This window comes from Notolabrus celidotus, chromosome 24 (assembly GCF_009762535.1).
Source record: "Notolabrus celidotus isolate fNotCel1 chromosome 24, fNotCel1.pri, whole genome shotgun sequence".
NCBI lineage: Eukaryota > Metazoa > Chordata > Actinopteri > Labriformes > Labridae > Notolabrus > Notolabrus celidotus.
In genome coordinates, this window is record NC_048295.1 from 11,537,084 (window position 1) to 11,563,023 (window position 25,940).

General features: G+C 38.5%; 1 protein-coding gene across 3 annotated transcripts in view; it reads left to right on the plus strand.

Moving 5' to 3' along the window:
- Window positions 1-962: 962 nt before the first annotated feature.
- The window catches only part of spry2 (sprouty RTK signaling antagonist 2), a 212,426-nt gene continuing 187,448 nt past the window's right edge, over window positions 963-25,940 (plus strand). For all 3 annotated transcript variants that reach the window (XM_034678191.1, XM_034678192.1, XM_034678193.1), the window contains exons 1-3: window positions 963-1,182; window positions 4,412-4,479; window positions 24,846-24,951. The gene's annotated coding sequence lies outside the window, so the exon portion shown is untranslated. The remainder of the gene's footprint in view (window positions 1,183-4,411; window positions 4,480-24,845; window positions 24,952-25,940) is intronic.

Here is a 25,940-nt window from a genome sequence, read left to right on the forward strand (position 1 = left end):
GAATGTTTCCTATGAAATGTTCCCATAATGTTACTTAATAACAAAGAAGGAACATTCTCTTGTTTGGAAGTCTTCCTGACACAAAGAAGGTGGGAGAAGTCCCAGAGGCAGACTTAAAGACACAGTAGGTGAGTTGTCCTTCTTTAGTGATGGAATGAAGATAAGACAGTCCTTTATTCGTCCCACAATGGGGACAAGCAAAAAGGGACACAGAACTAAGGCACAGAATCAAAATCTGACAGGGTGTAAAAACATAAAAGAAAAGCAAGCACACCACAAACTGACTGTTTTTCCTGCCTGCTCTCACCCTTAATAACCTCCCGATGATGATCCTCATCAGATGAGCTCTCAGTGGGAGTCTAACGACCTCACAGCACACAGGTGTGCTGCTGCCACTGCTCCAGAGAGAGGGAACACAACAAAAACAAAGCAGGCGCATGACAGTCAGATGAAAGTGGAATCTTCAAATATGAAAAGGAGCCAGTGAGCACCAAGTGGGATTCCAGACTGTATTTGAAAAAAGATTTTGAAATTGTAATAAATGTGCTTTTATTGATCATACAAAATAAGTTAGATAATTTTAAGGTACATTCAATCAATTATGATGCAATTAATCAACGTTTTTATACCTTCAAAATGTACATTAAAATCCAATTTTTCTGATTTTAATACTGTCATCAACACAGAAGTGGACAAATGTTCCTTTTTTATTTGAATTTGAATATTCACTTGGCATCCATACTTCTACCACTATTACTGTCTATATAAATCAAGATTTATTGATTGAATGGGCGTTTTGATGATGTATTTTAAGCTCTTTGGAGTTCATAATTGGAAGATAATAATTCCACATGTAATAAATCATTTATACTGCTGGTAAAAAAACAAATATCTCTTGAATTTTCTTTTTTTTTGACGTGACATTTGAACATATCACGTTCGCCTAATTGTCATTTGTCCGACCTGACATTGAACACACCTTAACGTAAATCGTTAGCGCGCTTTAGTTTAAATGTTTAGTTAGCTTAGTCCCGTTATTCAACATTTAATCACTATTTTAGACTTTTGTGACTTGCTGTAAAGTTTGGGTGAGACATAAATGCTGCTTTGAGAGGAGGAGGAGGAATTCCCACCGAAGAAGCAGCTGCTGACGGAGTTTCCTCAACATGAAGACAGCAGAAGGTACGAAACTAGCTTAAATGTTACTTCTTCACACTTTAAACATCTTTTTATGCAAGCTAACACCAGAGTATGTCTTTGTGAAGTTTAATTTTTGTTATCTGGGAGTTAAATTGTGTTTTCAGAACGTTGTCAGACACTTAATTGATGTTTGGGCGTCAAGAATTTGATTTAACAGTCGTAATTAATCAATTTGTAATTAATGCTGCGTCATTAGCGAAGCTAGGTGTAACTGCGTCATTTCTAGATCCGAGTTTCTGCTTATTTCTCCAGTTTGAAGAGGTTTGTTAAAGTTTGGCTTGGAATTAATAACATAGTTGTTTGTTACCTAAACAAAAATGTGTGTTTTGAGTAGTTGTTTACTAATTGCACATATTCTGCTACTTTCTGGTTTCAAATGACGTTATATCTTCTGATTTTACTTGTTTCCCCTTGTAGTTAAACGACTTACATCTTATAATTTTTTGGCTTTATTTGCTTTATTTTTATATTTTTATGTATTATTATTACTTCAATTTTTTTTTACTGTTCCTGTTTCCTGTCATTTTCTACTATAATTTTGTAATTGTCTTAGCTTTATTCTCTTGAATTGAATTTTTTTTTTGTATATTATTACTTAAAATCTGTTCTTCTGTTACGACTTTATTCTCCTACATTTTCAACCTTAATCTTGTAAATTTACTTTTTTCCCTCATAGTATTACAGCTTGAATTGTGTAATTTGTTTGCTTTATTTCCGTCAATTTAAATATTTTTTTGAATTATTATTACTTAAAATATTTTTTTTGTTCCGATTTTATTCTTATACATTTTCCCCTTTTAATCTTGTAAATGAAGTTTTTTTTTTACATAAAAAACCTGAAAGACTTATACATGTACATTTTAAACTTTCAATGTTTAATTTACAATTTTGTTTTGTATTATAATAACCTAAAATATTTTTTTTCTGTTACAACTTTAATCTTGTAGTTTTCCAAAAATTTTTCAGTAGTGTTACAACTTAAATCCTGTACATTTTTTGGGCTTTATTTTCTTTAATTTTATATTTTTATTGTATTATTATTACTTCAAATATGTTTTCCTGCTCCTGTTTCCTGTCATACATTTTCTACTGTAATCTTGTAATTGTTTTAGCTTAATCTCTTGAATTGAAATTTTTTTTTGTATATTATTACTTAAAATATGTTTTTCTGTTACGACTTTATTCTCATAAAGTTTCAACTTTAATCTTGTAAATTATTTTTTTTCCCTCATAGTATTACAGCTTAAATTGTGTAATTTGTTTGCTTTATTTCCGTCAATTTAAATATTTTTTTGTATTATTATTACTTAAAATATTTTTTTTGTTCCGATTTTATTCTTATACATTTTCCCCTTTTAATCTTGTAAATTTATTTTTTTAACATAAAAAAAAAACTTTTAAAACTTACAATTGTAAATGTAAAACTTGTGAATGTTTGGTTTTATTATCTTTAATTTACAATTTTGTTTTGTATTATTATAAACTAAAATAATTTGTTTCTGTTACAACTTTAATCCTGTAGTTTTCCATGTTTTTTTCAGTAGCATAACAACTTAAATCTTATAATTTTTTGGCTTTATTTTAACTTCATTTTATATTTTTGTTTTGTATTATTATTACTGCAAATATTTTTTACTGATCCTGTTTACTGTCATACATTTTCTACTATAATTTTGTAATTGTTTTTGCTTTATTCTCTTGAATTGAAATAATTTTTTGTACAGTATTACTTAAAATATTTTTTTCTGTTCTAATTTTATTTTTATACATTCTCCCCTTTTAATCTTGTAAATTAAGTTGTTTTTTTTTACATAAAAAACTTGTAAGACTTATACATGTAAATTTTAAACTTGTGAATGTTTGGTTTTATTATCTTTAATTTACAATTTTGTTTTGTATTATTATAACCTAAAATAATTTGTTTCTGTTACAACTTCAATCTTGTAGTTTTCCATTTTTTTTTCAGTAGCATTACAACTTACATCTTTATAATTTTTGGGCTTTATTTTCTTTAATTTTATATTTTTATTGTATTATTATTACTTAAAATATGTTTTCCTGCTCCTGTTTCCTGTCATACATTTTCTACTATAATCTTGTAATTGTTTTAGCTTTATTCTCTTGAACTAAAATATTTTTTGTATATTATTACTTAAAATATTTTTTTCTGTTTCGACTTCATTCTGATTGATTTTCTACTATAATCTTGTAAATGTAATTTTTCCTTGTAGCTTTTCATTTAAATCATGTACATTTTTGTCTTTATTTCATATATTTACACTTTTTTTGTATGATAACTAAAAATATTTTTTTCTGTCAAAACTTTATTCTCATTATCTTTCAACTTTAATCTTGTCAATTTACTTTTTTTTCTCATAGTATTACAGCTTAAATTGTGTTAATTGTTTGCTTTTATTTTTGTATTATTATTACTTCAAATATTAACAATTTTTTAGGTAAATGTAAAACTTGTAAATGTTTGGCTTTATTGTCTTTAATTTACAATTTTGTTTTGTATTATAATAACCTAAAATAATTTGTTTCTGTTACAACTTTAATGTTGTAGTTTTCCATTTTTTTTTCAGTTGTATTACGACTTAAATCTTGTAAACATATGGCTTTATTTTCTTTAATTTAAATTTTTGATTTGTATTATTATTAAGATTTAATTCTCATACATTTCGACACTACTTTTTTGTAGTATTACAGCTTAAATCTTATAATTTTTAAAACTTAATTTTTGTTAATTTACATATTTTTTAATATTATTTTTACTTGAAATACTTTTTTCTGTTACGACTTTATTCTCATTAATTTCCATCTTCATCCTTAAAGTTTCTACTTCAATGTGGCCCTTATCTGCAGTCACATAAATAACTGTCTTCAAATTAACATTGAACAACCACTTTGAACCATCATTGAATACATGACCTAATGTTGGCTTGTCATAACTGATAATATGTCTAAATAATCCTGAAGTGTGTGACGTCTATATGACTATTTTACTGCTCCTGACCCGGTCTGAGCCTTGCTGACCTCCGATCATAAAAACCAAACAGGTTTCATATTTATGATTAGGGGTCAGACTGCCTCTGACACAATAATCAATGAGAGGAGAGGACTGGGCTGCATCATGGTGACAAATTTAAACACAACTGAATACTGAAAATGAAGACTTTCTAATTGTTTTCTTCTTTTTGCTGCTAAACAGAGGACACACCGGGACACGCCAGGACCGCCTGCCACGTTTGATAATCACCTGAAGTCTCCTTTGATCACGTGAGTTTTTGTGAGAGTTGTAACCTCAAACGTGTTGGTCTAAGTTTAGCTTATGCGTTCATCAGGTAAGGTCTCCTTTAAAAGAAAAAACATCATCCACCATTGATGGGATCAGCTGAAATCTCATTTTCAGAAGCTCAAATCTTATTGATTTGATTCCATGGTTATTATTTCTTCATCCACTCCCATGACTGTAAGCAAAAACATGCAGCAGCCCTAAATGGATCTACGCTTTATGAACATTCAATTAGACCTTTGTTCTCATCCAACAACGCCACCACTCTGCACGATCAATACGCCCTTAACGAGTCAGGCTGAACATAAATACCGAATCACAATAAAAAGAGACCTGCTCTCTCCCCCCTGCTCGTGCCACCCACAGAGGATTGTTTTATGATATGCATACGTAACACCATCCCTGCCTGTTCAAACACACACACACATATGCGCACACTGGATCACGGCGACAGTTTAATGCTCTCTCCACGACACCACAATATACAGCGATCCCCATCCTTCTTCCTCTCATGGTGGCGTTTACGTGAGCGGTTTAGAGCCTGCAGCCTGTAATGTAGCGGTAATCATTGGCGCTGAGGAGCGAAAGCTACATATGTATCCGTCATAAGTGGTCCCACTTCTTCTCTCACCCCGTCACCCTTCGCGCAGGAGTGAGTGAGTTCCTGCTGTGTTGTTGAACCAGATCCTGAAAGGTTGGGTTTGAATTGCTTTCTTGTCATTGCTCCACAAGGGGAAACAGTTGGTCTGAAACACTCCAGTGTGCCTCTGGGAGCTTAAAATATTAAAATACACACAGGATATCAAAACTCAATGTGTCATTTAGTATCAGTGAGAACAATGTGTGAAGAAACATCCAAAAACAGCTTGATTTATGTCAATCAAACTCAACTCATTCTGATTTATAAAGCACCTTTTATACAAACAAGCATACAGCTCAAAGTGCTTTACAAGAACAGAGAGACAGAAAACAACAGAAATGTATAAAATTATAAAATTATAACAATAAAATAACAAAATCAAACAGTAAAATTAATAAAATCAATAAGGGTAGAAAGCATGATTAAAAATCACTTGTAGTTAAAATACAATAAATTAATAGGTAATTAAGATTAGTATATGTTGTTAAGACAACAGTAACAAATAATACAAATAATAATGATAATAATAATAATAAATAATAGAATTATAATAATAAATGTAATAAAATAATAAGAATACAAATACATAGTAATAAAAAAAATGATAATAAATATAATAAAAATTATAATAAGAACATATTATAATAATAATCATTATAATAATAATGATATTAATAAATAATATAATTACAATAAAAATATATATATGTATAATAATAAGAATAAGAAGAAAGACAAGAAATAATAATATTAACAATAATAATAATACATATAAAAGTGATCAAAATAATAATTAGAACAATAATAAATAATAACGATAATAATAATAATAATAAAAAATACAAATAATAATAATAACAATAATAATAATAATATATTATTATTTTAATAATAATAATAAATATAATGGTGACAATACTAATAATAATACTACTACTACTACTACTACTACTACTAATAATAATAATGATAAACAAATACAAATAATATTAATAATAATAATAATTATAATAATAATTATAATTATTATAATTAGAACAATAATGAATAAAAATTACAATAATAATAATAATAATAATAATAATGATACATAATAATAATAATAATAATAATAATAATGATACTACTACTACTACTACTAATAATAATAATGATAAAACAAATACAAATAATATTAATAATAATAATAATTGTAATAATTATTATAATTATTATAATTAGAACAATAATGAATAAAAATTACAATAATAATAATAATAATAATAATAATGATACATATTAATAATAATAATAATAATAATAATAATAATAATAATAATAATAGTAATAATAATAATAATGCAGTCTAGGGCTAAAAATAAATTACTCTAAATTAAAAGCCAGATTGAACTCTGATATCCTGAGGCAGAGTTCAACAGTGTGTGTGAGACATGGGGAACATATATAAATATATATACATATATATTTATCTATATAATTGTATTTCTTCAAACATAGCTGACCTTTTTTCCATTTGCATCTATTGTTACTATAAGGTACGACTACCATGCCAACGAAGGCATCACAATTGCACAGAACAGTCTCCATTCTGCTATTTATATCCTCAACCGTCCTACAAGTGCAGCATTATTAACGTGGTAAATCTCAATCAGACCCCATTGTGTTCACTTAGCCTCTAGGTATGCAAGAGAAACCCTCTTCAGCTCTCTCTGTGAGCTCTGCTCTGCTCTGAGACGGCTCCTTTCTCCCGGTCAGCTCGTGTATGACTGCAGAGAAGCAGGTTGTCCTCCGTTTGAACGCTTTCCGGGCTTATTTCCAAGATTTTTAATCCTCATTTCATTGTGCACTCAGTCGAGCAAAACTAATGCAGGCTTGCTGTTTTGTGGCAAGTCTTTGAGATTCCATGTGGGGGTACAGCTAGTTAGGCAGCTGAAGGGGTTTTCTGAGCTGCATTTATCTCCTATATGAGATATGTAAACTGTACACTTGAATCCCATAAGAAATAACTCTGGTGTGGAGCCAACTTGGATACTTTCCTGGCTCGTGTAAGAGAATTAGATTAAGATAGATTTTCGTTGCGTTTCTTTACCAAAGTTGTGGTGTTATTCTCTCATGAGTGGGCAGAGAAAGAAAAAGGTGGATAAGAAATAAGAAGAAGAATGCAGAGAGAAGAGAAGAGAGTATCACACAAAAGAGCTCCTGAGTGGCTCCTCACAAAGAGGGAAATAAATACAATGAATGGAAACCACCAGCGACTGTAGTTCCACAAAAGAGGCGGTCAATAAAACACCAAATTATGCAGTATTATGAACAAATCTGAAAAGATAAAATGGGACGACTGAGGGAACAAAGCATCAGATCAAAACACAGATGTCTACTCCATGTTGCTCCTGTTTGGATATATCGCATAGATGAGGCTCACACTCGCTCCTGACTGTCTCTACTGTCCTTGGACGCCTGCGTTGTCCTCGTGATATAGATATTTAATGAACAGGGTTAAGGAGAAGTTCCAAGGTAAGAGTGAAATATTGACATTCCAGACAGAGCCAGTGGCTACATCACAATAATTGGCAGAATAAATGAATATGTCGGTATAATCAAGTGGAAAGGTTATTCTCAAAATATATTCTGGCACATGCTGCTGAATACCAGATTACCAGCATAAATACAGAGATTCTGAATGTGATGTCCTACTTCAAGTCCAATCCATGATGAAGTGAGGCGGAGATCATGAGGAGTTTTAAATTGAGCTTTTTGTTTTGTCTTTTTAACCAAACACTCGTTCTAATTTGGTCTTGTAATTCAGCACCATGGACAGTATCAGAAATCTGAGATTCAAGATGATGGACAAATCAAGATGTTTCGTTTTCTTTCTTTTAAAAACATCGACAGAAAAAAACAATTTAAAATTTTGTCCATTGGAAAGTGATTGAAAACTTAAACACAGTCCCATGAAGCGTGCGTCACAACTCTTCATTCAGCACCATGGACAGCGACACATATCTTTTCAGTGACAGAGTCGGTAAAACAGGAGTGATTTCAGAACCATGGACAGAAACTCATCGTTTTCATTAATGTAGAAAGCAACACAAATTCAACATATTCAGTACCATGGACAGCAACACAGCTCTATATTCAGCGCCATGGACAGCGACACAACTCTTTATTCAGTATCTAGACAATTAACCACAGCGGATTCAGTACCATGGACAGCAACACAGCTCTTTATTAAGCACCATGGACAGCGACACAACTCTTTATTCAGTATCTAGACAATTAGACACAACGGATTAAGTACCATGGGCAGCAACACAACTCTTTATTCAGTACCATGGACAGTTAGACACAACATATTCAGTACCATGGACAGCAACACAACTCTTTATTCAGTACCATGGACAGTTAAACACAACATATTCAGTACCATGGACAGCAACAAAACTCTTTATTCAGTATCTAGACAGTTAGACTCAACATATTCAGTACCATGGACAGCAACACAACTCTTTATTCAGTACCATGGACAGTTAGACACAACATATTCAGTACCATGGACAGCAACACAACTCTTTATTCAGTACCATGGACAGTTAAACACAACATATTCAGTACCATGGACAGCAACAAAACTCTTTATTCAGTATCTAGACAGTTAGACTCAACACATCCAGTACCATGGACAGCAACAAAACTCTTTATTCAGTATCTAGACAATTGGACACAACGGATTCAGTACCATGGACAGCAACACAACTCTTTATTCAGAACCATGGACAGTTAGACATGACAGATTCAGTGCCATGGACAGCAACACAACTCTATTCTGTATGGCGGACACTGTTAGTCAACATTTCCAGTCCTAGGACCCTAACACACAACTTTTTATTGAGTATTATAAACAGTTACACAAACCTCATCAGTCAGTACCATGGACAGCTTCACTGATATTTAACTACAGTGGACATCACCACACAATGTTGAACTCAATAACATCAGCAGTGACATTTATGCTTGATTCAGTGCCCCTCTTCTTACATCTGTACCACAAACAGCGAAATAACTCTCAATATAGAGCCACGGACATTGGCTGATTAGTCCTGATTCAGCACCATGGACAAAGATACACGCCCTTTTTTTGGTACCATGGATAGTTACATACATCTTATTTCACACACTGGACCCTAAAACAACAGTTAAACCATAGATAGCAGCTCACAACTGGGGGTTCAGCAGCTTGGACAGAGACGCACAACTTTTTTTTGGGTGCCATAGATAGTTACATCTCCCTCAGTTAATCCATAGATAGTTCAGTTCAGGATTCAGCACCATGGACAGTGACACACCTCATTTAAAATACAGGACAGTAAAAACAGTAGTTAAAAAATGGATGACAGTTAAGAGCACACACCTCAGGATTCAGCACCATGGACAGAGACACACACTTGTATAGTGGTACCATAGACAGAAACATGCACCTCTTATGTTACACACAGGACCTCAAAGCTATTGTTTAGTCATGGATAGCAGCTCACAATTCAGCACCATGGACAGTGACGTACACCTTTTTTTGGTACCATGGGTAGTTACACAAACCTCTTATTTTACATACCAGACCTTAATACAACAGTTTAACCATAGATAGCACACAGCTTAGTATTCAGCACCATGAACAGTGACGAACAACTTTTTTCTGGTACCATGGATTGTTACGTACACCTCTTATTTTACACAATGGACCTCAAAACAACAGTTAAACCATAGCTAGCTCACGATTCAGCACCATGGACAGAGACACACCGCTTATTTTCGTACCATGGATAGTTACGTACGCATCTTATTTTACACACAGGACCTCAAAACATTTAAACCATAGAAAGCAGCTCACAGCTCAGGATTAGGAATTCAGCACCATGGACAGCGACATACACCTCTCATTTAACATATAGGAAAGGAAAAACAGCAGTTAAACAAGGGATAGTAGTTGACAGCACACAGCTCAGGATTCAGCACCATGGACAGAGGGTTCATTTAAAAATAAAGGGTACAACAAAACGAAAAACACAGTTTAATTTCTCTTCTCTAGCAGCGGCTAGCATTCTGTTAATTCCAGACGTAGCATCATGGACACTGACAATTACTCCTGCATTCATAACTCAGTAGTCACAGCTTGAATCCAAACTGCAGCCCCTCCTGGGATGCGTTTGGTTGGACTCAATTAAACCCCCCCCATAGTGGAGTCTGAGAGCCACCACCACGAGACCAGCACTGCTGCTGATGAGAGATCTGCTCCATTTAGCTTTATTCAAGGAACGCCCACTTTCCCTCACTTCCTACAGAAAGACTCAGAAGGACCGAGGACACTCAGGTGGGATTTGATCCCCAGCCAGGCGGGTTCATCCACTGAGACAAAGCTTCCTCTGAGTTATTGAGAGACTTTAAATGAAAATACATTTTTCCCCCTTCCTTGTTTATACCCCCACTTCCAGCAGGCGAGGAAGACTAAAGCAAAGATTAAGAGAACTTTCTCATTAGCCGCGACGCCGGGGGAGACGCTGTAGTACTTCCTAATTGAGACAGTCTAAGAGCGGGGGTGAATACACTGAGTGGGCCCTAGTGGGGTTTGATTCCCGGCAAGCAAAGACACATCTGGGGGCGAGTTTTTCCAGCTCCCATTATGGAACCTGTACATGGATCTGCAAAGAGTGCTGAATGGATGCGCTGAAATAAAAGTGTGAAGAGACCCCTTCAAAGACGGGATTAAAGAGAATTTAAGGATGTAAACATCTACTTAGATAAACGCTCGCTGAAAGCCCGCCACGTGTTGACGCCGTAATGAATGCAAAGTCAATTTACTTCAATTAATCACAATGAACAAGTGGGAGGAAATGTTGTGATTCCTCCCCTTAAGCTCGGCGCTGACACAGTAGCACAATGTGGGCTCCTGAATGCAGTCTTCCTCTCAAGCACTCTGCATGCTGTGCGAAGCCTGTTCTCCAAGCCACTGATAGCAAACGCAGCAGGAGAACACAGACACACACGACCAAACCCAGACAAGTATTGATTTCTGATTTGATTATACGCCACTGCTGAGGCTTTCTATTAAAACAACAACAGACTAGACCCACTAAGGATGAAAAGTTCCCTTTGAGTACTTCTGTTTAAAGATACAACAGACTTGATTTGACACGTTGCAATTATGTCGCCCAACAAAACAGCTAAATGATGAATATCAAATAGTCTTGTCATTTTTATCATTTCTCCCTCCTTGCTCAAAAGAATGAAGTGAATCAAAGCGGTAATAGCTCACACAGTCTCTTTTAAAGCGGTGTACTTACCCGTAGTTTCTTCTTCACTATTTTATTTGACTGAGTGAGAAAAGGCCTGAGGACATCAGAACACTCAGTGTGTCAACATATTTAATAGTCAGAGTTTCAAAAGAAAGAAAAAACTACTTTGAATTTACAGTCGCTCTATACACAATAAGTTATACAAATACAATAATAAACTATGTAGAAAATAAATACATAGTTGAAGTCCTTGGAGATCAGGAAGAGGGCACTCTGCTGGTCTGTCAGGAGTCAGTGTTGAGAACGTTGGACGCTGTAGTCGGGTTGGCAGAGGGGGGATGTAAACAGCTACCAGTATGACATGTGAGATCTCCCAGTGCAGATAATATGATCGGAGGACCACAGCACTCTCTCTGCTATCCCGGTCTGCCTGGACAGTCTGGAACACGTCAATGGAGACGTTGTGGTCGGGAATATCCTGATGCAGCCATGTTTCTGTGAAACACACATACCTGAAACTCCGTCTGACTCCTGGCTAGTCCTGTTAGCTCGTCCATCTTATTATCCAGAGATCTGAGGTTGCCCATGAAGAGAGAGAAGAGACACGGCTTCTATCTCCTCTCCATAAACCTCCGTCTCCTTATACCAGCTCTCCTCCCTCGTAGCTCTATGCCTCCTCTGCCTCCATGCGTCCTAAATCTCCAGAGTTCTGCAGGAGCATCCAACGGTTCGGATATGAGCATGAGTCAAACAGTTCCAGTAGTTTCTTTCACTCTTGACTGTTTTGAAGGACATAGACGGATTACGTGAAACCAGAACATCACTTAAAGCCAAGATTGAAGAGGGCAAAAGAAGTCACAAGTTCAACAAACTGCCAGAGAAAAAATCTGACAGATTTCTATTCTAGTCAATGTGTTAACTTCCACTGGATCTGCTCCATTGCGTTCCGGCTGCGTCTCTGATCCGGCAGTTCAGAGCCCTCAAGATCAGATACAGGAAGTCAGGCACCAAAACAAAATGAAAACATGCGGTTAATTTTCAGAATAAAACACTCTGTTATCACCAGATCGTGTTTCACTTAACTACAACAACAAACCAAAGTCATGATGAGCAGAGCCAGGCCTGGAGTCAACAAGTCAGAGGTTTTCAGAGGACCAGAAAGACAACATGGATGAGGAGAGGAGGAGGAGAATCCTTGATTCAGTGATTACTGCAGGAAAACCTCGGTCACATGACTCCAGCTGTCCGGCGGTCCTGCTCCTTACCCTGCTCCTGAAATGTGTCCGTTATTTGTTCAACTTGAATAATAAAGTTATTCTACACCATGGTGTGCTCACATAGCCTCTGCATTGCACCATGTAATGTTAACCTTAATAAACTCAACTAATTCGTTAATTTCAAATATAGCAGAAGGAATAAGAACCAAGAGTTGGATCCAATCTTCAAAACCAAGATAGATTCTTAGAGCTTTTAAGCATCTCTTTGTTATGAATTCAAAATCCATCCAAATTTCTCCCCACAATACATTTTAATTAGCTCTAACATATTTCATCCAGACGCCAGTTCTCGTCTGTTCAGCTTCAAGAGACAGAACTGAGAGATTCCCTGATAAAGTAGGTCTTTCAGTCCCATCCGCCAAAAGCCGCGGTGACCTTGGGATTTCAATAATGGTAATTTAATTTCATATCAGTGTCTAATTGAGGCATCACTGTAGGCGGGTTCTCACGTCTCACTTTAAGGCCTCCAAAGTGTCCCTGAGTGTGTGAATAATGTAGCTTCATCAGTGAATCTTTCTCTTCTCTGCGAGTGATCCAACGCCAAATCCAAGAAAGTGAGATATCGGGTCAAAATGCTCCCAAATATCTGATCCTCACAACCACCGGCCTTCATCTTTAACCAGCCGGAGAAGAAGAAACGGAGGAACAACTAATAAGTGTTTGGACTTTTTGTGTAACTTTCCTTATTATATAAAGACGCTGAATCCTCTGCGGCACAGGGATTAGACATGCCAGCCTTGCACCATCCATGCAAATCCTAACAGGAGACCTTAGATCAGAAGGAAGGCAATACAAATAATTAATACTCAGGGGCACTGGAGTCCTGGTGCTGGAGGAACGCTGGATGAGAAAATGAGAAAGGAGAGAGGGGAAGGAGAGGGACCAAAGCGGGGTTTGACACCTGTCAAATTATTGACTTTCCGCGTGTTTGATCAGCACACAGGCGGGCGCATGTGCTCGCACGGCGGCGTGAGCCTCCTTGGCTATAAATCAATGGGACGAGCGTTCACCTTGAGGCGGCGGCGTGTTACAGGTGAGGTGTCAATCAGCAGGAAGCGTCAGCGCTAACCTCAGGTGCAGTGCGGACATGAGACTTACAAACATGACGCTGTAATCTTAACATCACGCCGCGAAATCCCCGTCTTTTCATCATGTCTTTGTTGTGTTTGTTGTCTCGGTGCCTTTGCTCTGCCCTCCTTTCTTTTTTTTTTTTCATTGTTGTGATTGCACGGTATTGCCTTATGCTGCTCTGATCTGTGAGACAGTCGCACTGCAGGCGTCTTTGTTTGTGTGTCACCCTGTGATGACCTCATGTGGGCAGTGCGAGAGCTTCCAATTCTATCCATCCAGAGCAGTTTGCAAGTACACAAGAGGAGCTCCTGCTTTGATGTGGCTGGAGGTGTAAAGTGTAGAAAACATGCAGAATTAAGATCTTTAGTTTGTCTTCAATGCATTTCCTGTTGCAGCCAACGTACATGTGGAAACACATGAATGAAGAATAATCAAATCTTTATTTATATAGCGCCAAATCACAACAGGTCTCAACTGTACTCTATGTTTTATTATTAACAAAGACCCAACATCAAAGACCCCATACAGACAGGACTCAGTCTGATCTCATCTTAATCCACCATGAGCAGAGCACTTTGCAGCATTTAGCAAGTTACAGTGGCAAGGACAAACTTCCTTTAACAGGCAGAAACCTCCAGCAGGACCAGACTCATGTTAGACACACATCTGCTGAGACCGAGTTGGAGAGAGTTGGTTTCTTAACACAACATTTTTATTTATATAGAAGCTTTCATACAAAAAACAACAGAAATAGATAAAAAAATATATAAGACTAAGACAAGATAGAGGAATGTGTTATGAAATACTTAAAAAAAGAAAAAGAAAATATTAAATCAATCAATTAAATCAAATCAAATGAATACAAGAAAAATAAGATTAAAAAAGAAGAGAGAATAAAAATAAAATAAATCAAAATGATGTGAAAATGGTAGTAAAAAGTAATTGTTAAATGCCAGATTAAAAAGCAATGTAAATAAATAAAATTCGAAAATTTAATTATTTTCTTGTTAAGATCTGAATAGAACATTTTATTTAAAAGTAAAAATCAATTAATATAAAATCATTAAATCAAATCAAATGAATACCAGAAAAATAAAATTAAAAAATTAAAAAATAAGAAAAGAGAATAAAAATTAAATAAATCAGATTGATGTGAAAATAATGGTAGTAAAACGTAATTGTTAAATGCCAGATTTAAAAGCAATGTAAATAATAAAATTCAAAAAATAAATTATTTTCTTTTGTTAAAATCTGAATAGAGCATTTTATTTAAAAATAGAAATCAATTAAAATAAAATCCGTTTAATCAAATCAAATCAATACCAAAAAATAAAATAAAATATTAAAAAAAGAAGATGGAATTTAAATGAAAAAAAATGTAATTATGTTAAAACAATGGTCATAATAAATAATATTAAAAAATTAATTATTTTTTACGTTAAATTCTGAAATGAGAATTTTATTTGAAAATAAAAATACATAAAAATAAAATAAATTCAATAAAATAAAAAAAAAAGAAGAAGATGGAATTAAAATGAAATGAATAGAAAACAATGGTCATTAAAGAAATGATGCAGTCCAGGGCTAAAATGAAATTACTCCAAGTTAAAAGCCAGTGTAAATGAAATAAAATAATATTTGAATTACATTTTTTACATTCAATTCTGAATTACAAGCTTAAGTTAGTTAGTCGAATTTCATCTCACTGCTTTCATAATTTTAATTTAATTGGTTTAGCTGGACATACAGGGACCATTTTTAGGACCATGCATATGAACACCCTCTCAGATTAAAGGCGTATATATTATATATGACAGCATAAATTAGATAAACTATTAATTAACATACCTAAACTAATGATAGATTAAACAGGTACTCATTTCCTGAAGTCATGAACCAAAGAAATGAATCAAAGTAATTTATGATGCATGGTTCAGTCATCTAAATGAACTACACTCATGCTTCTCTGACAGACCACAGCTCTTGCAACAAAAGCAATACTGCACATTCCATTTCTTGATCTCCAGGAAGATCGAGTCACAGCGTCCAGAGGAGAACTCCTGACTTTCAATTTCAAACAACAAACATGTTAGCCGGTCACGCTCGTAGATCACAATCCCAGCCGCTCGTCTGTCTTCACTGTCTTTCAGTGGAGATCTGGACACCGTCACTCTGCGGTGATCAATCATCACAGCAGCTGGTGAAAGGTCAACCTGAATGGCATTTCACCTTTGACCTCTCTGTGGGAGAGAACACATATAGGTGTGTGGATGAAGATGGATGGGGGACTGGATTGGACGATTGTGAGGGTGCAATTGTCAGGAAGAGGCCAATTGATTTAAACGGAGAGAGGGAGGAAGGGGAAGGAAAAAGCCGGACAAGGAGCACCCAGAGATCTGAAATCAATCAATCAAACTTTATTTATACATCGGCAAATCACAACAAACGTTATCTCAACACGCTTTTACAAACAGAGCAGGTCTAGACTACTCTATGTCAAATTATGAACAGAGACCCAACACCAAGACCCACCTTAATCCACCATGAGCATCACTCCTCACAGTATTTAGCTAGTTACAGCGGCGAGGACAAACTTCCTTTAACAGGCAGAAACCTCGAGCAGAACCAGACTCATGTTAGACAGACATCTGCTGAGACCGAGTTGAGTCTGGAAAGAGGGATAGAGGAGAATAAGAGAGAGGGAGCGGTGATAGTGATGAGACAATTAGTAGTAGCTGTTGGGTCTGGAACGTCCTAAGCAGGTGGACATCCAGACTCTAGCTGAGAGGAACCTACGAGACAAGGGAGCTCAGTGACTCCAGAAAGGTCTATGGTTAGTAACTTTAATGGGACAGGGAGAGTTAAAGGAAGTGATGAGGGGAGGGGGTGAGACAGGATCCAGGTGTGCCAGTGCGCCAGTTCCCCCTGCAGTCTAAACCTATAGCAGCATAACTAAGGTCTGGCCTGATCCAGCTCTAACTATAAGCTTTATCAAAAAGGAAAGTTTGAAGCCTACTCTTAAAAGTAGAGGGGGTGTCTGCCTCCTGGACCCTGACTGGTAGATGATTCCAAAGGAGAGGGGCCTGATAACTGAAGGCTCTACCTCCCATACTACTTTTAGAGACTTTAGGAAGGACAAGCAAGCCTGCATTCTGGGAGTGGAGTGTTCTCATGGGGTACTTTGACAGTCTGAGCTCTTTAAGATATGATGGTGCATGACCATTAAGACCAGTCTAAGCTTATAGCAGCATAACTAAGATCTGGCCTGATCCAGCTCTAACTATAAGCTTTATCAAAAAGGAAAGTTTGAAGCCTACTCTTAAAAGTAGAGAGGGTGTCTGCCTCCTGGACTCTGACTGGTAGATGATTCCGAAGAGAGGGGCCTGATAACTGAAGGCTCTACCTCCCATACTACTTTTAGAGACGACCAGCAGGGGTGCACTTATTTTTAGAACACCTTTAAATAAAGACACAGCTTTAATTACTGAGAAAGCAAACATTGAAATCAGCCATAATTGGCCGGTTAAACTGAAACTCTATAGATGTATAATGAAGTAATGACACTCCGGGGCTCAGTTGGACTAATCCAATTGTATCGATTCCCCTGCTCCCTTTCTTTTGTGCGTCTTCCAGTGTGACCGCACTAATCACTCATTTGAAAAAAAGATTTCATTTTGAAAGTAGCCGCTCTCGACTTAAAGCATAATGGATGACGGATGGGAGGAAAATCAATGGCAGCGCCGAGGAGCGGGGTGTGATGACAACATGAAAAGCCTGTAAAAGGGGCCTTTTAATGGGGCGCTGTACTGAGCAAGCACTCATGTAAGAATCCACACACACACACACAGTTATAATGGTGATTTATTTATGGACATTTACAGTGGTAGAAATGCTCCATTTTCTAATACATCAATTATTTAAAGATAGGACCCTGTAGACATCGCTCAACAGATTGCGCTGTAAAAAATGAATGCAAACCCAAACTGGATGGTGCATATAAATGTGCCTCACCCCCTTGTGTGTGATTGTGTGCTTCCTACTTACACTTCCCTCTACTCCAGAAAAGTGCCTGCAAACTTTGGGCTTTTTTTTTTGCTTTCTCTATAACAGATGACAATCACAACAGTTGCCTCCGAACACACCTGCTCCTCTGAGATAGACTTACTGTAGAGCTCCCCGGCCGTACGCCCCGGCAAATTGTATTCGGTGGAAACTTTCTCAGAGCACAATTTTCTGTTTGCTTTGATATCCCTGGGAGATTGGAAGACCCCTATACAGATTGTAAACACAAGTTTGCACACAAACCTAAATATATAAAGGGAGGAGAGGGAGCTGGCTTTGTGTTTCTCAGAGAGGCGTAGAGGGAACAGGACTTACATTTTCATATACATTAAGTAGCATGGGTGCAATCTACTGTATTTATAAATAGGAAGAGGAATGTGGTAAGACAGACTTGCAATGTCAAATTGCAGATGCTAAAAAAGGCGCACAGACTCTGCGGCATTGTTTACACCAAAAGTAAGAATAAAATCTATCATTATTTTGGGGACGGCAGTAGCTCAGTCCATAGGGACTTGGCTTGGGAATGGACAAAGTTTGGCAAGTGGACTGACAAGTGGCTGGAGAGGTGCTGGTTCACCTGCCTGGGCACTGCCGAGGTGCCCTTGAGCAAGGCACCGAACCCCCAACTGCTCGGGGTGGGCTGGTTGACGGCAGTATCCTCACTCTGACATCTCTCCCTAAGCATGTTCACTGCATGTGTGTGCACTTGTATGTATATACCAAAAAAACTGTATGTGTAGCATGTCCAAAATAGCATGAGTGAAAAAATTGAATTTCCCCCCTGGGGATCAATAAAGTACCTTTCTTCTTCTTCTCATTATCACTGGGTGTCTGCAACATTTCCTCTTTATGCTAGTTCAATCTTCAGCAAACACTAGTTAGACTCATACTACAGATCAGTGGTTCTCAACTGGTCTGGCTTCGGGACCCACCATCACCCCTTGATTTAAAGCTGCTGTGAGGAACTTTTGTTTTGTATCGATCCTGGCGCCCCTTGTGGACAAAGTGATACCTCTTATCTCTTGTCCTATACATGCAAAAGTAGTATCAACAAAATCCACAGCCTGTTGTCTTTTAACAGTCAACTTTATCAGGCAATGTGATTATTCTCCATGAAAACAGTCAAATAAAGGCTGTTTCTGAAGCGAGATGTCCATCATCTGGTCTGACACCTACCCCCTAAGGGCGGTTTCAGGCATTCAGACAACAGAGAAGGTGTCAGTGTTGCTACTGATGGTCTCAGTTGCTATTGAACGTCATAAAGAGGCATCGGTATCATTTTCAGTCTGTTTCTCAGCCAGTTCAAAACTCCTCACAGGGCCTTTAATATAAAGATGATGCAGTTTGAACCTGAGATACAGAATATCAGATTATGCCAACACACAAAATAAACAAGTGTACTGGTAATGCACAAACATGAAACAAATAAGTCTAACTAGTGAGATGTAGTTTCAAAGAGATTCAAAGATATGTAGTTTTGGCTTAACATAAGATGCTAGAACAAAAATGATGCTATTAAAAGAGAGAAGAGTGTTCTGTTTCCAAATGCCGCTTTAATTTTGACGGCTTCATACTTTCACTTGCCAACACCTCGGTGCACACAACACAGAGGTTTTAGCTGTCCTTTTTTATCAATATAATAAAGTCTATATTTAATGTAGTCGCTGTATTATTTGCATTTAGCCATGCTTATTTCCCATAAGGGAAAAAAATACTTTGATTGTCTTTGTACTCAAATACAAATCTTAAAGGGCCCAAGATATCCTAAATTCTGCCAGGGTATGCCAGTTCAGAAACACTGCTATAGATCCTGTCATGTTTGTATTATGCTAGTATTACCTAATCCTTGTGTGATGGAGGTAGAGCTGGGCGATATTGAAAAAGATGTTATCATGAGAGACAAGAAGAACCAAAAATCACCAAGAGAAAACAAAGACCAGACCAGAGCGTGACACCATTGTTGTTGACAGATGGAGGGAGATCCACTGTTTTCAATTCTCCTACCAGGATCTTACGACCCAGCATGATGGCTGTGTGAAACCGTCTTGTGTGGGGTTCAGGGATCCCCCTTCAGGGTGTGTGATCCCCCAGTATGTATAGGCTCGGTGGATATGGGATGTCTTGCCCCACGATCAAAGTAAAATTCTCAGGAATTGCTGTCCACCGCCTCTGGACCTTAGGTTAGGACCATAGCATATGAGTCTTCCCTTAATCCCACCCTTTGTAGTTTTGCGGGGTCAATAGAGGTCAGTCTCCCATCTTTGTTTGAGGACAAGTAATATTTTGAGGCTTCTTTTCCTTTACCAAAGATGCTAAGTCCCTAGAGATATCAGGATGTGAGAGAGTCAACTGAGGGTTTGGAAGAGCCTGGCTGAGTACGCCTCCTTTTTGACAAAGCCTATAGTTCAGGCAGGCTAAGGCTTAGACCAGCTCTTAGTTATGCTGCTATAGGCTTCGATGAGCTCCCTCCTATGTATCATTGTCAGTTCCACAGCAGCAGACTCCAGCTGCTACAACCATTAATATCAGTCTCAACATTATCAGCACAATGTTAATGTTAATTATAGAACAGCTCCACTCCTACAGCTATAATAGATATTATCATCTCTACCCTTGTTGTCAACATTGTTATTATAAATGCTAATATGAGACCTGGGGACTTGAACTGCCATAAATGTTATAATTAGTGGAACTGCAACCACAGGTCTACAGGAGACCACTGTAACTTGCTTAATCCTGCAAAGTGCTCTAGACTGAGTCCTGTCTGTAAGATGGGACTGGATCTGATCCTTGATGTTGGGTCTTTGGTTTTGACTTACTTCTTTCTGTTGAATTTTGACGTTTGAGTAACTCGAGCAGCAATAATGCCCAACTTATCTCCCGTTGTCTACGTCTCATTAGAGCAACTTGGAAAAAGGGGATTTCAACACATCCTACTGCACAAAGAGCCCAGTGAGATGTTGGAGCACTTTTTGCTCCTGACTCCTAATTAAAAGCAGAGTTTTATGTAAAGTAGGCGTCTGCAAGGTTTTTCCTCTTGTGATGTAAGATCTTAGGTTGCATAAATCATATTGACTTGGCTGGTCAAGTGTAAATGGGGTTACTTTTTTTACCTTCCAACACTGATAAAGCAGGTTGATAGCCTTTTTAGACAACATCTCTGTTCTGTTTAAATTCTTTCCCATCACGGGGGAATGTCTTCCACAGCTCACAGCTAGCTCTTTTATTTGCTTCAAATAGGGTAAATCATAGCTGGGGTAACTTGAGGTTCAGGCTGACAAGATAAGTATATATTTTTTTTCCCATGAAAGTCTTTTTCCTGTGCTAGCTTCCACTGTAATTGAAATCCTGTCTAAAAATTAAATAATTGAAAACTTCAAATTCAAGACTGTGGGGTCTGCGGAACAAGACAGAGCCAATTATCAAATATAATTCAAGCAGTTATTTCTGTCTGTCCTTAAAGGTCCTCGAGAGTCGCCCCGTGAAGGAGTCACAGTGAGTGTGTGGAGGGGTGGGAGGGGTGAGACGTGGGAGCTAGGTTGGTCCACTTTTCACTGTAATCTAGATCTAAATGTGTACCTAAGAGTTAGTTTCTCATTTTCTGTCTCTATCGGCGCTGAGAGTCATCCCAGGAGCAGGTCACAGATGGAGGCCCCTCATTAACCTTTGTGACACTCATTACAATGTGTGGCTCCCCGTGTCACCAGACACTGAGGGGATTCCAGGGGAAGTCTTTCACACACAGACTCAAGCGCGAGTGTCTCCAATTATCTGCTCCTTTCTTGATCCTGTGGAAATAGTTGAAAACATTTCACCAGTGTCCACTTTATCTCTTCCCTGTGTGTGTGCTTACACGGGTAGAGGATGTCAAAAAATGATCTCTGGGTTACAAGGACAATGTCAGAGTTCATCAGGCCCTCATTTACCCCTTTTCCACTGAGGCAGCTTTAGGGCTGGGTTGGAGTTTGTGCTCAATTAAGAACCAGTTTAAGTGTTTCAACTGCAAGAGAACCGGCTCCCAGTGAGGAAAACAGGTTCCAAAGCAGCACCAACTCTTTGCTGGTCTAGAACAGCGAACCGCGAACCGCTTACGTCAGGGGCGAGGAAGACGTGACCAAAAAGACAAACCAAACGAGCTCTGCCATTTTCCTGCTGCAAAAAAAAAAACACCAAAGAAGAAGCTAATGAGTGGTCGGTCGAGGAAACAAGCTGCCTCCTCCCGGTTCTGTCCTCGCAGGAGATCCAAAACAAGCTGCAGAGATCGACCAGGACTAAATCCATTTTAGAGGAGATCCGGCGCGAGTGACAGAAGCATGGTCCAAATAAATAATAAGCTAAAAAAGCTCTAAAAGGATTACCAGGACCAAAAAACGGACCTTGGTTGCAGCGGCAGCAGACGCCCTCGTAGAAGTGATGTCATGACATGGCTCTCATCCATGGTCTTGAGGAACTGGGGGTGGAAAAACAAACTGGTGCCGAGTTGGTTCGCAAGTTCAACCAGCTCCGAACCAGCACAAGCACCAGCCCTTGCGTTGGTCGAGAGGTAGTTGTGATGTCTGTAACCCATGACCAACTGGATCAGACAATGGGTTTTATACAGTTAAAGCAGCAGTGCATATCAAAGGTCATCACATAGGTCAACTCTCGGCCAGAAGGTCAGGTCCCAGGTCCTGCTCTCCACATGCCGAAGCATCCTCGGGCAACATGCCTAACCCTAAGCTGCCCTCGGTGGCTGTTCCAGTGGTGGGTTAATGGGATCAGTTCAGCCGACGGTCACGGCCTCTGCCTTCAGTGTGTGGATGTGGTGAGAATGATTGAATGTGACGTGTAAGGTAAAGGCCTTTTGAGCGGTCAGAAGAGGAGAGCAAGCGCCATAAAACACAGTCCACTTCCATCGACATTCAATCTGGGTTTGAGTTTAGGGTAAAGGCATCATGGTGAACCCTTTTGGATGAAATCAGTAAAACTTAGTATTATCGCCTACATAAAACCTGTGTTAAGTGTTACCTCTGGGCCTAATTCACAAGAAGGGGAAGGCACTTTGGGGGTTCTTTGCACATGAATATCATTTGCACAATTAGTTTTATGAATTTGACCTTGAGATGGAGCACATGCCGGGACAAATGATGGGCAAATCTTGGTACAATCAGCGTGACACAATCCATTCTTAGTGAATTCCCCCCCTGATTCATTACTGTTAGCTAGCTTGCAAAAGTTGACCAGATGAGTTCATGATGAGTTCTCTTTCGCCCGAACTTGCCCTCACAATAACAACGATGGCGGACAACGTAGCATGCTTGCTGGTGTTGCTCCTCAAAATTGAGCACCGGCTTCGAACCGGCCCTGAAACTGCCTCGGCGGAAAAGGGTAACATATTGCACAAAATTGGAAATGCAGTAAAAGCCAAATAATCTTGGTTAGAGAGTTCAGGGGCTTGACTGGAGCATGTAAGTTAGAAGAGAGTTCAGTTTCCACTTCCCAGATTCCCAGAGTCTTCTCATCCAGCTGTTCCCCTGTAATCAGAATTAAACGCAGAACCCTGGTGGAGGTTGTGGGCAGCCCCCAGATAGATGGCAGGGTTTCAAAACAACAGAATAACTGAATAAATGAGTGATGCTGGCAGTTACATTATCACTGTCTGAACAGTAGACATCTTTTAAACATCAGGGTGGGGCGGCCTGTGGCGTTGTGCTTGGGCAACAAACTCACACTTTAACAACCCAATCAAGAGGAAAGACAAAACCTAAAAACATGGTAGGAAAATGGAAGAAATGGCAACAAAAAAAAGAACAAATACGTTTTTTAATCATGTAACAAAGACACAGCTCTGAAGGCTGAAACAACCTCAATTCAATGCAACAAAAAAAGTTGGGTTGGCTCCTTTTTAGAGCCTTGGTGGACCACGTAACTTACCAATAATAATAATAATAATAATACATTTTATTTATAGGCACCTTTCTGGAGACTCGGGGTCAAAAACAACAACACTCAGCAGTAAATAAATACATAAATACAACAGAATAACAATGCAATGCGAGAAAACTGAAAGTGAAGTCATTCCAGTCCAATAGAGACAGATTGCAGCAAGTGGTGGAAAAGGTGAGTTTTGAGGAGGGATTTGAAGGTGGCGGGAGAGGTGGGATTTTGTAAGTCCTAGGGGAGAGAGCTCCAGAGGCGGGGGTGCCGAGCGGCTGAAGGCTCTCGACCTCAAAGGAGACTGTGACCCAAGGAAGAAATGCAACAATGTTTAGTTTGGTCATCTGAATCTGAACAAAGGTGTGATAGCACCCTTAACTTCACGGTTCATTAAAGTGGAAGTGGAAGAGTAAAGAACAAATTAGGACTGATCTACAGTTAATGAATCATGGTGTGTTCATATAATTCTTCTTAATGGACTGATTCAGTCTCCTAGTCAGTCTGTGAAATCAGACGGTTGCAGAATACTTCAGGGATACCTACCCTTCATGTTATCCACATATTATTTACACCAGCTCCCCAGGCCACAACCATCCCAGCATAAGACAACCTTGTATTCACCTCTCACAAAAAAAAGACTCACTGGTCGTAAATGTGGCTGCTAAACACTGTGACTATAAATCCTAATAGTCTCGTGTCATTAAAAGTCCTTCAAGCTAATCTGTTGGAAATACACACAATGATGTGGAAATGAGCGCTGGACCACAATCCTGTTAAGGGGTGTCAATCAAAATTTCACACCCCTCAGTGCAGGTCGGATCATCAATAATTTACACTGCCTTCACAGGCAGAGCAGAGAAGGGTAATACTCTGAGTCATTATTTATACTTAGACATACCCGGCATGTTGAGATCTCTGTGTTTTGTGTGTTATCGTTGCAGTGTCTTGTGGGTAAACGGTGAGGCCCGGCTATTTTAGATTCCAGGATTTCAGATGCAGCAGCTTGGTCAGGCCCGAGGCTCCGAAGGATCACCATATTCACTGAGCAGTTTTTAGAAGCTCAAGTGCTGTAACAGTGCTGTGTTGCTGTGTTCCAGGTGGTAAGCTGTATCGACACACTGATGGGGAGAATCAACAGGGTCAGGCTCTGTGGCAGGGAGTCAGGCGTCGTGAGGGCTGGAGATGGATGATCCTGGCGTACAGGTAGGAAAGATTAACAACAGGCAACACACAATGAAAAGCAGAAAGATAAGAAATGTAGCATGTGGCACTGAACTGATATAGGATGTGAACTACAGTCTGATGACGTATTTCAATGACTGTATTAGTCAAGCAGGTAAGGAGACACAAGGGTGGCCATGTGGGGGCTAATGTTAGTTTGCTTTTCTTACCAAAATGAATGGATTATGATGTGTTCATTGCAATATGTCGGGATTACCGTCTTGATCAGTTGCCGATTAATCTCAATTCGGTGAATTAATACCAGCTCCGTCTCCATCCATCCATCCATCCATCCATCCATCCATCCATCCATCCATTTTCGTCCGTTTATCCGGGGTCGGGTCCAAGCAAATTGACCCAGACATCCCTCTCCCCAGCAACACTTTCCAGCTCCTCCTTGAGAATCCAGAGGCAATCCCAGACCAGGCAGGATATATAATCCCTCCAACCAGTTCTGGATCTCCCCCGTGGGCCTTCCCCCTGTTGGACGTGCCCGGAACACCTCTAAAGGGAGGCATCCTTAGTTCGTGCTCCGAACATCCGAGCTCCTGACCCTATCTCTGAGACCGAGACCCAGACACCCTTCAGAGGAAACTCATTTCAGCCACTTCTTCCACGGTCAGAAACCCTAAATCTATACGACCCCTCCGTCTCAGCTCCTGCAAACCGAAGTCCTCCACAGCGAAAATGCAAGACTTCTATTTTCAACGAATGCCCGAACAAGGTGATCGTATTTCACAACAACAAACCGTCATACTGAGTGGATCCAGTCCTGGAGTCAGCAGGTAAGAGGTTCTCAGAAGCCGTTGACGACAACATGGCGGAGGTGAAGCTCATCATGGAGGCGGTGAATTAATACCAAGTCTCAGAACCGCTTCATCTCAAGTCTGGCAATCCGTAGCCCTTCACAGCAAGACTTCTATTTTCTATTTTCCACTGGAGAACGGTGATCGTATTTCACAACAACAAAA